Raw genomic sequence first — 13,820 nt, 5'->3', positions numbered from 1 at the left:
AAAATCGAATCTACTTTGTGTATCATTTTGTTGATGAAGAATTTAATCTTCCATGCTTACCTTTTTTCAATACGCTGGATAATTTCCAATCGAAATTTTATGAAATAATTTAATTGACAGTGCTAAAATTATTTTTCCAACCGGATTGTTCAGGGCGAGAGAAATGAACCGAAATGAGGTTTCCCCCTCATCAAAGGAACAGAAAGATTCAGATTCGACTGTTATATCAAATAACCACAATCTTCCCGTTGCTCATCCTGATGCTGTAAAACCATCGCAGGTTTATAATTGATATTCTCTCCCGTAAAAGGATTCTAGTCTGACCAATTATACTTATAGTATCATAATCAATATGTATTTGTAGTTAGATTTTCTTGTTTTTTGGGAAATATTTATGAAAATAATTGATTTGATAGAGTCAATAGTGCGATCTTTGGTTGCAACATAATTATGAAAAATAACTTTATGAAGGAGACAGCTGTGTCCCCTAAGGACTGGGAGACTATCAGAACACTAACAGCCTTCAAGAGTATCCTAAAAGAAAAGAAACACACTCTACTTATCGTAATTTTCACAGCAGAATGGTGTAGACCATGTCACCAGGTAATATTTATTAAAATACTGTTTTTAATACAATTAATTTCCAAGAATCAAACAAAAGTTTATTGTTTAATATTTTTCAGCGAATCAAATTTCGATGTATCTATATAACTTGTATCTATAAATTTCATCGTTATATTGATATGGAATATTGTTGAACAAAATTATTGATGAAAAACTTCCTTCAGATGAATTTTGCTTTACCACACGTTATCCAGATGTTTCCTGAAGTACTGTTCTACAAGGTACCTTTTAAAAAATAATTATTGTTTGAGGCCCTCCGTGGCCCTAGTCGTATCGCACATGCGTGGACTAAATTTAGAATAAGCAGATTTTGGGTTTGAAACGCCTGACACTTCCAAAGTGAAAATAAAGATTTCAATCTTACTGTAGAGGGATCACTGTAGGGGCTATATAGTAAACCAACCGAGAATATGTTGTGTGTACACTTCTATACATGGCACGGCTATACAACGATTCATAAACATTTTTTCATTATCCGCTCTCTTGAGTGGATTGATCATAATTTTCAATAAAAATCTCCACTCACTTTAAAACATTTAAAAACTTAATTGATTTTTATTTAAAGTGAGCTAGTGTGAGTGGTTCACCGTCAATTTAAGGAAAATTGTTGGAATGGAATGATAGATCTATGGAGGGTAAAATGAATACAAAAATTTCAACAGAAAAAGGTTCGCCAATAACTGAATAATTTCTTTTTGCATAAAACAATAAGATATCTTTTAAATGATGATAGTTATCCAAAGTATCTGCATTTATCACTACAATCTTACAGTGTTGAGCTGAATATCGTACACAACACAATTTACACAAATTATTACGCTGTGATAATATATCAAGATATCACACCACAGATTTACATTCTCTGCACCCAGAGAAATAGCGTACGAATACCCTTGCCAACTGTCACTATAGCAACCCTTGCCATCTATATATAACATGTAAATCTCCAACACAAAACTCATTCAATATGGAACATGGTGTAACATGTTTTCTACAATTACAACTACAAATCTGATTGCCGTCTTACAATGTACGGTTTTCCCTTGGACCCACCAGCATTTTCAATCATCGGGAGCTGATTCTCGGATCTGTGGTGTCTTTTGTATTTCGAACTCTCGGTATTATTATTAGAATCCAAAAAGTTGACAACATGACCAAACTGCTGTTGGTCATCTGATTTTGATCGATAAAAGAAACCCCGTCGCTTATTTTTATCCACAAAAGAAATCGTTCTCGATTCCTGCAATGCAGCGATCTTTGAAAAACTCTCTATCCTTTTGAAAGCCTTACTTTGATGTTTTTTCCCTAAATGCACTGCTTGCTCAATGCCATACTTTCCCCCTTTTCTAGGACTTGAAGTTTCCGACTTGTGATCTCCGCAATGATCATGACCTGATATTGAGAATCCCGCCATTGTCGTCGAGCTGAGGTTGTTGGTGGACAGTCCTTCTTCGCTGTTTTGGTAGGGGAACGAGTAAAATGTTCTTGTTCTCGTGTGTACACAGCCCATGCACTAATCACAAGATAGATATGAGAGAAGGTTACTGTCGTAACAATTGCTTGTGAAGGTAGAGAGTGGGTTATACTGGTACGAGGTTTAAGGTCAGCCTGCTTTGGAGTTGACTGTAGGATTCCGCGAGATTGGATTATAACAGGTCATTGCTGGGGAATGTTAAGTATCACTTTTAAGTAATAGCTACATTGCTATTTATAAAGTAACAGTGTTGCTACTGAAAACATTGCTTTATCAAGATCTTTCTAATCATGTAAAATGCGTATTATTAAATATTGAAGAGAGACTCAAGACAATATCTATTTGTTTTGAGATTATGACATAACTTTTACTGACACCACGACATCAACTTTATCACGACTTTCGACGGAAACTGTGAGAGATATACCATTGAAACTTACAATTATATAGTAAGATGTGTAATGTTTAAAGTTTAAGCTGATATTATTGTGTCACGTACAAGATGCGACGGAGAGTACTACAAGCTTATTAGATTCTCTCTGCACTTTACAAGGTTAAGAAAAAGGGGTCGAAACAAAGCAATCATGTAATGACGTCTGGACTTATTTATTAATAAATGTAAAACTCAACCTAGGGAAGTGATGCCAATTTGATTATACAATATTTAAAATCGATTTTTATATTAGATTGGTCACCGCTGCAACTGTAAGCTGATTGGTTCACCAAGTTTTTTTTTCGTGATGATTGTAAGTTGCAGTTTTCTTGAGAACTCGTCCAATCAGTGTTTTGAAACTCTCTCATCGACGGTGTACAAAAATTTGCAATGCCCAACCATTTGAGCATTTGTTTTCAATTCTACTAATTCAAGCAAAAACAATATGGAACAGCTTCAAGATATTTAATCAAACCGGAACTTGAAAAGAAAATTATGACCTCTCACTCAGCCATTAGCAGGTAAAAGGATTTTACCACACCTTATAGTATAGTCACAACCTCCTGTACGCTAATCCATTGTTGCACTGTTGGTCAACTTGTCACAGACTGAAATATCATACTCTCCACTCTTGCTCAAAGAGGATCCGGTAATATAAGTAATATAAACTGCCACGTTGTCTATATCCTGCAAGTTAAAGGAAACAGACTCTAAAAAGGAAGATACTAGGAAATATTTCATCGTACTTGTTATATAACTGCAACACTGACAATTCCTAAAGTACTTAAGCACTTTGAGTACTTGTGTTCATAAAAAGATGAACTCCATATGCTAAATTAATCCTATATATTCTACCACTAAAAGTTTTATCAAAGAGTCTGGGTGGTAATAGTGGTAATAAATATTCATATTTGTTCGCTTTATTCATAAAGCAAACAAACATGAATAAACAATTTTAAAAACTCCTTAACCACTAAACGTGTATGAATTTATAAAACAATGACAACCACATAAGCACATAAACAGTGTCGTTGAATTATGTTCCTCGAGTCCAACTGGCATAATGCCACTAAACATTGCGGTATAGTGCTTTAACAACCTACCAAAAATATCACATTTTTTATTTTAAAATGTATTCACAAAAAGAGTCACCTACCACAGCCCATGTTGCCCTGGAGTATGAATTCTTAAATGAATTCTTTTACATTTATTGAGTACTATGTAATGGGATGGAAGCGATTTAACCAAGTTCAACCAGTCCCTGTGGCTTACAAATATGCAAAATTTGTTTCACCTCTATATGAAAAACTCGAATAACATATTTTTCTTCTTCGTAAGGGGCTCTGGTCAAAGTGGCCACTAAAAGGCAGAGCATTGAAGCCCTGTGCTAATTCCAGTTATAGTAAGTGGAATATAAAAGTTTAACTTTGTATTTTATAATATATTTCTTGAGTCTTGCTGGTTTAATATATATCGAATCTATCATACCATAGTCGTGCTATAAACTCCTAGAGGCGGTGATCCAGCTTCTGTTTACAGTTCTCATTAGAGGATTGAGCAGACCGGGACCCCCACAGTCTTCAGCCCTTCATTTATGCTTATATTATATATATATATATGTTACATTATTATATGTTATTAGAGTCGTACCCTCCTGGCTTGCCAGGAAGCACTTTTCAATTCAATTCAAATGCCAGCACCTGGGAAAAGTATTCTACGGAAGATGGATCAGAGCTATCATAATATAACACGGCCCCCTCAAGTACAACGTGGTTATTTTACGACAAACCACATTAAAGAGGGACTTCTAAAAACTGTATTTGATAAAAATATTAGATCACAAAATTTTCGCGCTTAAATCTAATATAAACCGTTTGGCTATAACTGTCATATTTCGTCAAATTGATATGATTTAGTGCGTCAGTAAACTGTTTACTTCAATAACGCTCCTTTATAATTTGATATTTTCCGTATACCACCTCATAAAATTACTACCAACCCAAAAATAATGTCACTATGCCCAAGTTGAAGTAATATAAATTATGCTCGCTACCAGTACCAACAATCTACAAACACCAATTAGCAACTGTTACCATGATAGTAACCACCAACTCTTTTTCGTGAATGATCGATACCCTTCAACCTGAACCATGTAACTTTTGCGCACTTTTTTTTCATGAAGTGCGCACACTCGCACAGTCACATAATTCCTTCACACTTCACAGCTAGTAAATAAATAGTATGTCAGCACCAATTAGTGTTACCATCGGTTTTTTGTCCGGTGGCAAGCATTTCATGGTTACCATAGTAACATTACCTTATAAGACACAAGGTATTTTTACCATGATAACATTACCTTGAATGGTATTAAGTGTCAACTTTCCAACAAAAACCATCCGATCCGAAATTCTCTTGTAAAATTTAAAGTTAAATAAGCTGAAAACGAACTTTGATGCAAATTAACGAACTATGCAAAACAAACTTTGCTTTACCTTATTCAATTGAAAAAAGAAAAGGTGCTAAGAAAATTTAGCAAGTAAAAATTATAAAATTATAAATAACTAGACTCATAAACGGTTTTTAAATTTAATTGAGGAATTCAGCTGGATTTCGAAGAAAACACACTTCTAGTGTGTTTTCTCAACTATAATTGAATACAGGGATTCCGCAAAAATGTAAAAAGGGGTGGAGCTACAATAGCAGCACTAATTTACTGTTTGCAAATACTTGCGAGCAATCAGCAGTGAGTAGTGAGTACCTGGTATACCAATACCATTAACACACCCCCGTAGCTATAAGGTATAAATACCACTACTAATAGTATAAACCCTCTGATACCGAATACTCCCTCTATACATAACACAACAGGACTGAGAGAAAGAGCCCAGCATTCCACGGTTACCATATAGTTTATACACTACACCATCGATCACCCCTCTCTCTCACACACAAAAGTAATTCACGATATAAGCTGGAAGTGAAGGGGTGTACTGGTAACCATAGTAAGGGCTCCCTCTCTCCCAGCAATTCCTTCTAAAGGATCTCTGGAGAGAAAGGTATCTCCTTATATGGAATAATCGGGTCATCTTCACATTGAAACCATTAGATTTAGTACTTTACTATAACCACTGCACGAAGTAATATGAATCAAACTGTCCAGACGCAACTGTCAGATTAAGTGAGTTAATTTATGTGGTTAATACTATAATATGGTTACCATGGTTACCATGTAGGTTACAAATACCATGGTTACCACACTATTAATACATATATAAGCAGTAAGCACGTACCACCACTCCACTGTAATCTTCATATCATTCCATTTATCTTCAATCATGATTTAACCCTTCCTACCCCTGTCTGCTCTTGTTCCTCAATCATTAATTGTATTTCTAGCCAGCTACGGCCCCGAGATTTGATAGGGATTATTTTATGATTATAGACCTGCTACTAAGCTAGACCACTCCATTTATACTTATAGTCTTATAAGGCATGATTGTGATCATCTGCAACCATGGTAACCGTGGTAACCATGGTAGCCATGGTAACCATGGTAACCACTAACCATGGTAACCATGGTAACCATGGTAACCATGGTAACCATCACAATGTGAAGTTATCCGAGCAACCTGGTTGGCTCAATGCCAGTATTAAAATTTAACCCCGACTTAATTATATATATATAATATGTACATCAATAAACTTGATCAACAAGTTCTTTCAAACGTGACACAACCAAGCAAAGAAAAATGTAAATGATTGTCCCACTGTTATTACTTTATTTGCCTATATGACATGTAATTAAATAATCCAGGACAATATTAATCCAAACGTGACCAAAATAGCAAAACTATATTCAAAATATTGAAAAATCAGAGGAAGTTGTTAGCTGGTTATTGAGATTCCTACTTTCCTAGGGCCTGTCGTGATATCGTGCATCAAATTAGTTATGATCCCGCCGTAATTACTTTATTTTTATACGATGATAAAAATACAATAATACCTTGACTGTTGAGTGCTACGGGCGATCCACGATAATAACTAAGCCAAGGTATTATTTGTTATAGTTTTTTCCGGTTCTGGATGAAACAATGTGTAATGTGATATGTGCGCTGATAGACTTTGGTGCGTAATATATATATTGTCCTCATAGTCATATAATACTCTGGCAACCCTTGCGGGATATTTATATTATCAGTTACCAGTGTCCAGACTTTTCGGGGAAATAATCATTCCCGGAAAATATTGTCAATCGAGAACAATCGAAACTCGACCAAAATCATTCAAAATATTCAAAAATCGGAGGAAGTCGCTAACTGGTTATTAGGATTTTTGTTTTTGAGCAATTTCCAACACACGCTATCACCACATCAATCATCATCACTATAACACTCTTCAGCATTGATTAAAACAGGGGGCCGACAATGGGGACCCCTAATATACAGGGGTCCCACGAAGATCAGATTACAATAATTATACTTGTGTTTCAGATTGATGTAGATGAGAATCTGGAGACAGCTAACACGTACAGTATAGCCTGCGTACCTACTGTCAGAGTGTACTGTAACGAGAAGAAGTTGCACGAGAACTTTGGGTGGAACAGTGATAGACTTACTCGTGCTATTAACGTTAGTGACTATTAACGTTAGTGACTATTAACGTTAGTGACTATTAACGTTAGTGACTATTAACGTTAGTGACTATTAACGTTAGTGACTATTAACGTTAGTGACTATTAACGTTAGTGACTATTAACGTTAGTGACTATTAACGTTAGTGACTATTAACGTTAGTGACTATTAACGTTAGTGACTATTAACGTTAGTGACTATTAACGTTAGTGACTATTACCGTTAGTGACTATTAACGTTGGTGAATATTAAAGTTGGTGACTATTAACGTTAGTGAATATTAACGTTAGTGACTATTAACGTTAGTGACTATTAACGTTAGTGACTATTAACGTATGTGACTATTAACGTTAGTGACTATTAACGTTAGTGACTATTAAAGTTGGTGACTATTAACGGTAGTGACTTTTAACGTTAGTGACTATTAACGTTAGTGACTATTACCGTTAGTGACTATTAACGTTAGTGACTATTAACGTTAGTGACTATTACCGTTAGTGACTATTAACGTTAGTGAATATTAAAGTTGGTGACTATTAACGTTAGTGAATATTAACGTTAGTGACTATTAACGTTAGTGACTATTAACGTTAGTGACTATTAACGTTAGTGACTATTAACGTTAGTGACTATTAACGTTAGTGACTATTAACGTTAGTGACTTTTAACGTTAGTGACTATTAACGTTAGTGACTATTAACGTTAGTGACTATTAACGTTAGTGACTATTAACGTTAGTGACTATTAACGTTAGTGACTATTAACGTTAGTGACTATTAACGTTAGTGACTATTAACGTTAGTGACTATTAACGTTAGTGACTATTAACGTTAGTGACTATTAACGTTAGTGACTATTAACGTTAGTGACTATTAACGTTAGTGACTATTAACGTTAGTGACTATTAACGTTAGTGACTATTAACGTTAGTGACTATTAACGTTAGTGACTATTAACGTCAGTGACTATTAACGTTAGTGACTATTAACGTATGTGACTATTAACGTTAGTGACTATTAACGTTAGTGACTATTAAAGTTGGTGACTATTAACGGTAGTGACTTTTAACGTTAGTGACTATTAACGTTAGTGACTATTACCGTTAGTGACTATTAACGTTAGTGACTATTAACGTTAGTGACTATTACCGTTAGTGACTATTAACGTTAGTGAATATTAAAGTTGGTGACTATTAACGTTAGTGAATATTAACGTTAGTGACTATTAACGTTAGTGTCTTACTGATTAGTGACTGACAATGTTTACTCAGAATATAACAAAATCAAATTCCGCAAAAGGATCTATATGAAAAAGGCACAGCTCGTTGGTATTTGTCATGTTGAGGAATTGAAGAAATTAAATTAATTGCTTTGTTAATTAATTAAAGACTACTAATTGTCAGTAAAATATAAACTTTACTATGTCAAGAGTGGAGTTCGTGGACGACTTTTATAATACCAAAGAGTATAAACTGACAGACTGGTTACAGATATCATACGACTTCGAAGGCTTTAAGATGGGTTAAGTTTAAGTGAAGTTATAAATAGTTGTATTTATGAATAGTATAGTATTTCTAAAAATAATTCTCGTGGTATCTTGCAATCTACATAGTGTTCAAGCTCAACATTATATTATCCATAAGGTAATGACATTAGATATCTGCAGCTACTCACAATTCATGTATAGAAACAATGATAAAGTTACGCAGGCTCTATTCAGCAGTATAAAATTAGCAAAGATCTCCTTTTAACACGTCAGGATGGCCGAGTGGTTAAGGCGCCAGATTCAAACTCTGGTCCACGAATGTGGGCGTGGGTTCAAATCCCACTTCTGACAACTTTTATTTTTTGAAAACTGATTTACGTCAATATATTATTATTATATACTAAAAACCCGCTAGTAAAATATAAAATGTTTGCAAAACTATAAGGTATAACTATTGTTACGAAATAGGGACGGCATTCATATTATAAATTAATTTCTAATGTATTTTCTATATCCTCACGCTTGCACAAGCATCATGAGCGACGGGTGTTACCATGTAACTGGCTATCCAGTGAATGGAAATCTTCGTAGTTGTTTCTAATGCATTCCTCATCGTCACAGGTTTGCAAAGACCTATACAAATCCCAACTAATGCCGGGCGGCTCAGCAATGCCCCCAGGACCCCAGGCACTGTCAGCCTTCTCCGGTCTGAGTGTCACCAACAACCTACTCAAGAGCAGCACTCTTATAGGTACAAAAATACCATATAAGGTAATGTTTTTATGGTAACTTTACGGTTACCTTATAAGGCAATGTTAATATCTTACATATAAGGTACAATAAACTGAAGAGCAGCACTCATATAGGTACAGACATCAATAAGATTAGATTGATGTTAACAGTTTGTCGGGAGACGTACTAAATCACTCTACAGTCGATCTTCGAGATTGTTCTAAAAAGGCCCCCGACAGTTGAAACCAACTTCAATCGATGTATTTTCGGACGCTGATTCCGAATCACCCCCATGACATAGGGTTAAAATGCTCCCCTGACGAGATATAGGCGAAAAACTGTCTCGATCACGTGATATGACCGTATAAGGAAGTTAGTCTAATTTCTCGTTAGGGTTAGGGTTTCAGCATATGCTTTTGTTAAGGATTGGGTTAGGGTTAGGGTTGGGATCAGATAAGAGGGTTAGGGTTTCGAATAGTCGTTCAAGGCCAGCTAGAGAACGGGTTGAAAAAGTCACGTGACAGTCGAGTGTAGAGTGATTAATTATCATCCGTTTGTCGGACTCCTGTCGGATATCAATACAGATGTTAATTGCATTGGCATGAGGCGTGAGCATGGCCACACTACCTTATTATTTTATAAGGTGAGCATCTTCAACTGCACATGAGGCGCCACTCAGTGGTAGCTCACTGATCATTGGCGATCATGGAGTTTTATCATCAACCTGCCAGGCTTGGGTCAAATTAATCAAGCAGCAAATGACAAATGAGGCATTACAACATTATTTGAGCAAAGCTGACAGCCTTCTGGGGAACAAGCTTCTGATTTTAATTAATCTCATTTCCTCGCAGGAAGGAAAATGATAATTATTTACTTTTTCAGTTCTGAGGAAATGAACAACGTTTCGGGGGCAAAATTTGTAGTGTTCCCGTTTATTGCGACAAGGAAAAGGCTCTTATCAGGATAAATTTTGCCCCAGAAACATTAGACAATGTGACTAATAAAGTAATAAAAAATGTTCCGATCCGGATATTACATGAAATTAACAAATCGTAACTTAATTAATTAACTTAATTAACTTAATTAACTTAATTAACTTAATTAATGTCAGGGCTAGAAGAGGAGGATAAGAACATATTGATCAACCCACCCCCACCTATCCCAGTCAATCCAGCCACTCTTCCCACCGGTGTTAAACAAAGATTCTGATAACTGCCGAAAAAGAGAGAAATGTAACTGTTATTATACTTATTATAGAGTTATAGTCTGAGAACAACCCACGATTTCTGCTCGTTTCTTTGTCGTCAATTCTTAGAAACGTGTACTTCTAAAACAGTGATGTTTTCCATGGAAAGAACAATTATTATAACATTACGTGTCATTGAAACTTTACCATTTCCAAATACATTATTGATTATTGGGCGTTAACATCCAATTGATAATACATACTTTCTATAAGTAAAGGTTGTTTCAAACAGCCCAAAAATTTTGGGTCTTTGTTTAGTAATTAAGTGTTAGTAAATAAGTAAAACACTGTTTTTATCATATCTCTGTGCTTTACTCTTGAAATTTGCTGTTAAATTAACTAATTAATCAAAGAGCAAAGACGACAAATGATATATATATTTTTAAGGAGCAAGGTAAAATGTAGGTGCGCTGATATTTTGCAAATAGTGTGATTCTGCACATGTTTAGATTTATTATAGTATGATGCAAATTTGGAGACAAAAAAACACCACAATCAGGCTGACCAATTCGCCAAAATATGCACCCTTTAAGCATTTTCAGGTTGGAATATTCAACAGCGCAGTAAATAACTTTGCCTTACAAGATTGTTGAGTTTAGCACAACAAATAACTTATAAGCTTAATGTCTTACACTGAGTTTCCTGAAAGAATGTTAAGTGATCATGGACAGACAACAAACTCACCGCCCTCAAACTCGATTCACCTTAAACGGATTATCGGACTACCAATACAAGCCTCACGATAGACACGTTCGCGTGCTATTTCTATATATATTTAAATAGGTAGGATGACTGGGGCTACAAGTTGAGACTTGAGCTGGATGTGATCATAATCGAGGTAGCTGGCAGAGTGTTCAATAATAGATTCCAACACATTGTGTGTATAAGCTTATTATAAGCTTTAATTTCTGCAAACTATAATATTATTATCATCTAGCTATCTTACTATATATAAAGCGAGACGATATAAGTATAATATATATCGGTTGACATTTTACTGACACCACGCCCCACGGCAACAACTTTAACACAAACTTCCGCAAAAACCGTGAGAGATATTTTTTAAACCAAATATCGATAATAATAAAATCGATGCATTATCAACTTGCCATTTATTCTGATAATAAGAATAATGAACTATCTGGGAACATTTCTAGAAAGAAAAAGTATTCTCTACTTGTGTTTTTCTGATTATTAAAATTAATTCTTCTTTCCACAGTTGTGGGCATGTCGATCTTAACAATTTCAATTGGATATCTAATGAAAAAAATGTTTAATTTGGCGTGAAAGCGGCAATGTGGTTACAATTGCGAAAAAAAATGTATCAATATTTTCGATTTGAGATTTTTTCACTAAAGGAAAGTTGCAGTTAAATTGTGGGGGGTCGAATTTGGTTCTTTTCGGGCCATAGAACCATATTTATAACAGTCCATATTTTAAACACCCATAATTCCCCTCCCCCCCCCCTAATATTACCGACTAAGATAGAACGAATGACAGCCGATGGTGCGATTCCGAGTAGCACTGAATTATCGAATTAAAACTTGTGAATCTGACCTACAGCTCGCCATTTTTGAGATTCAAGCAAATCGAGGATGTTCAAAAAGTGCAGGATGTTCAGCTGTTTTAGTTTTGACTTTTGATGGGAAGGGAAGCATGGCTAAAACATAACTGTCTTGATCCCTCCAATAATTATTACAGTAACATTAACAACTTAGGTAAATAGACTATTCTGCAATGTTCTATGATAAAATAACTTGGTATATAAAACTAACAAATTTTTGGGATGGGCACCATTTATCAACTGAGCGGCTTAAACATCAACCACTTAATATTTTTGTCGAGTACGCCCACTACTAGTTACTGATTTTATAATAGAGCTTCAACTATAGTTATACTGACGAAGGTATATTAGTAAATTTGCTCTAACAGCTCTCTTGCTCGATCGTCACATATACTCATATAGTACGCGTAGGCGAACTTTTTGCATTATCGTCAATGCAGTATGCACATTGCACAATGGTGCTTATGAAGCTATGAAATCGCATATAAACATTAATAGGTTATTTAAATAAATTTTTTGACGCGAGATCTGATGAAATTTGACATAGCATGGTTTTAATTGCCCAATGCCCGTTTACAGAAATTTCGAAATGTCTGCAGTGTAAAGTATGAATTTAGCACGCTCGTCGACCAAGCTTCTTTATGTTTAAGTTTAATCGTATTCGTAAGAAAGGGCATCTTGACATCAAAATAAATAATAGCATGCTTTGACGATGAGATTTCAAACACAATAAAATTATTTATTTTTGCTGAAATTTCCTTTAAAAATTCATTTTTGTGATATAACGTACACCTTAAGTAAACGGTACTATATATAGTTAAGCTAAGTTGTACGTATTGATTATTATATCATCAGACAAGGAGAGAGTGCAGTCAAAACGGACAGGTCGGACGGCTAAGTTTGATTACAAGTCTAAACATAGAACTCCAAAGCCCTTTATTTGGTTTGGTCTATGATTAGAGTATAACTGTATATCGCTTTTAGAGAACCGCGTAGTGACTTACAATGCTCCCGTAGGATAATCATCTAATAATAGTGTATTGACCTGCAACAAAGCTGATTGCCTCTAAATGCCTTAAATAGAAAATTACAAAAACGACACCATACAATTTTAGAATCGTAACAAATCAAAACAAACCAAGCATGTTTCAATACTTGGGTTGGGAGCTGTGATATTTCGAACTGCGAACAATAGGCTACTAACATAACCATAGTATATCTTAACATAGATATAAGGGCTGTATGTCAGAGGGCTGAAATTAATCATGAAATCAACGTGTAACAATGGAGTTATTTATAGAGGCGACTAAATAAGATTTAGAGATAGCACAGCATGCATTCCCTCCGCATGCACCCCCTCCATCGGCCCGGCTACTAGACCGTTTCATCGATAAGATGATGAGTCGGGCAGCGTCCGACAAGAACAGCAATGCCAATAATGGGTGGATCACTGAACGGCATTCCACCCCAAAATTGTGCACATGGCTTATATATGATGCGCTGCATATTGGCTCACAAAGAGCACGTACATTGAGGTGCTGGTTTTGACATGTCCCCATGGAATGCCAAACACCAAGCTTCCTAAGTACCTGCTTACTTGGACCCTTACCAAGACAATCTAGTGGTCACCC

At 35.3% G+C, this 13,820-nt stretch overlaps 1 non-coding gene across 1 annotated transcript; it reads left to right on the top strand.

The window, feature by feature from the left end:
* The first annotated feature begins 8,915 nt into the window (after positions 1-8,915).
* Trnal-caa (transfer RNA leucine (anticodon CAA)) lies at positions 8,916-8,998 on the top strand. Its single transcript has one exon. It is a non-coding gene; the product is annotated as a tRNA-Leu (tRNA).
* Positions 8,999-13,820: the final 4,822 nt, after the last annotated feature.

This window comes from Bolinopsis microptera, chromosome 10 (assembly GCF_026151205.1).
Source record: "Bolinopsis microptera isolate Bmic1 chromosome 10, MBARI_Bmic_1.0, whole genome shotgun sequence".
NCBI classification, from domain to species: Eukaryota; Metazoa; Ctenophora; class Tentaculata; order Lobata; family Bolinopsidae; genus Bolinopsis; species Bolinopsis microptera.
Note: the sequence above shows the minus strand (reverse complement) of the source record. Positions and strands in the feature narration are given on the sequence as shown.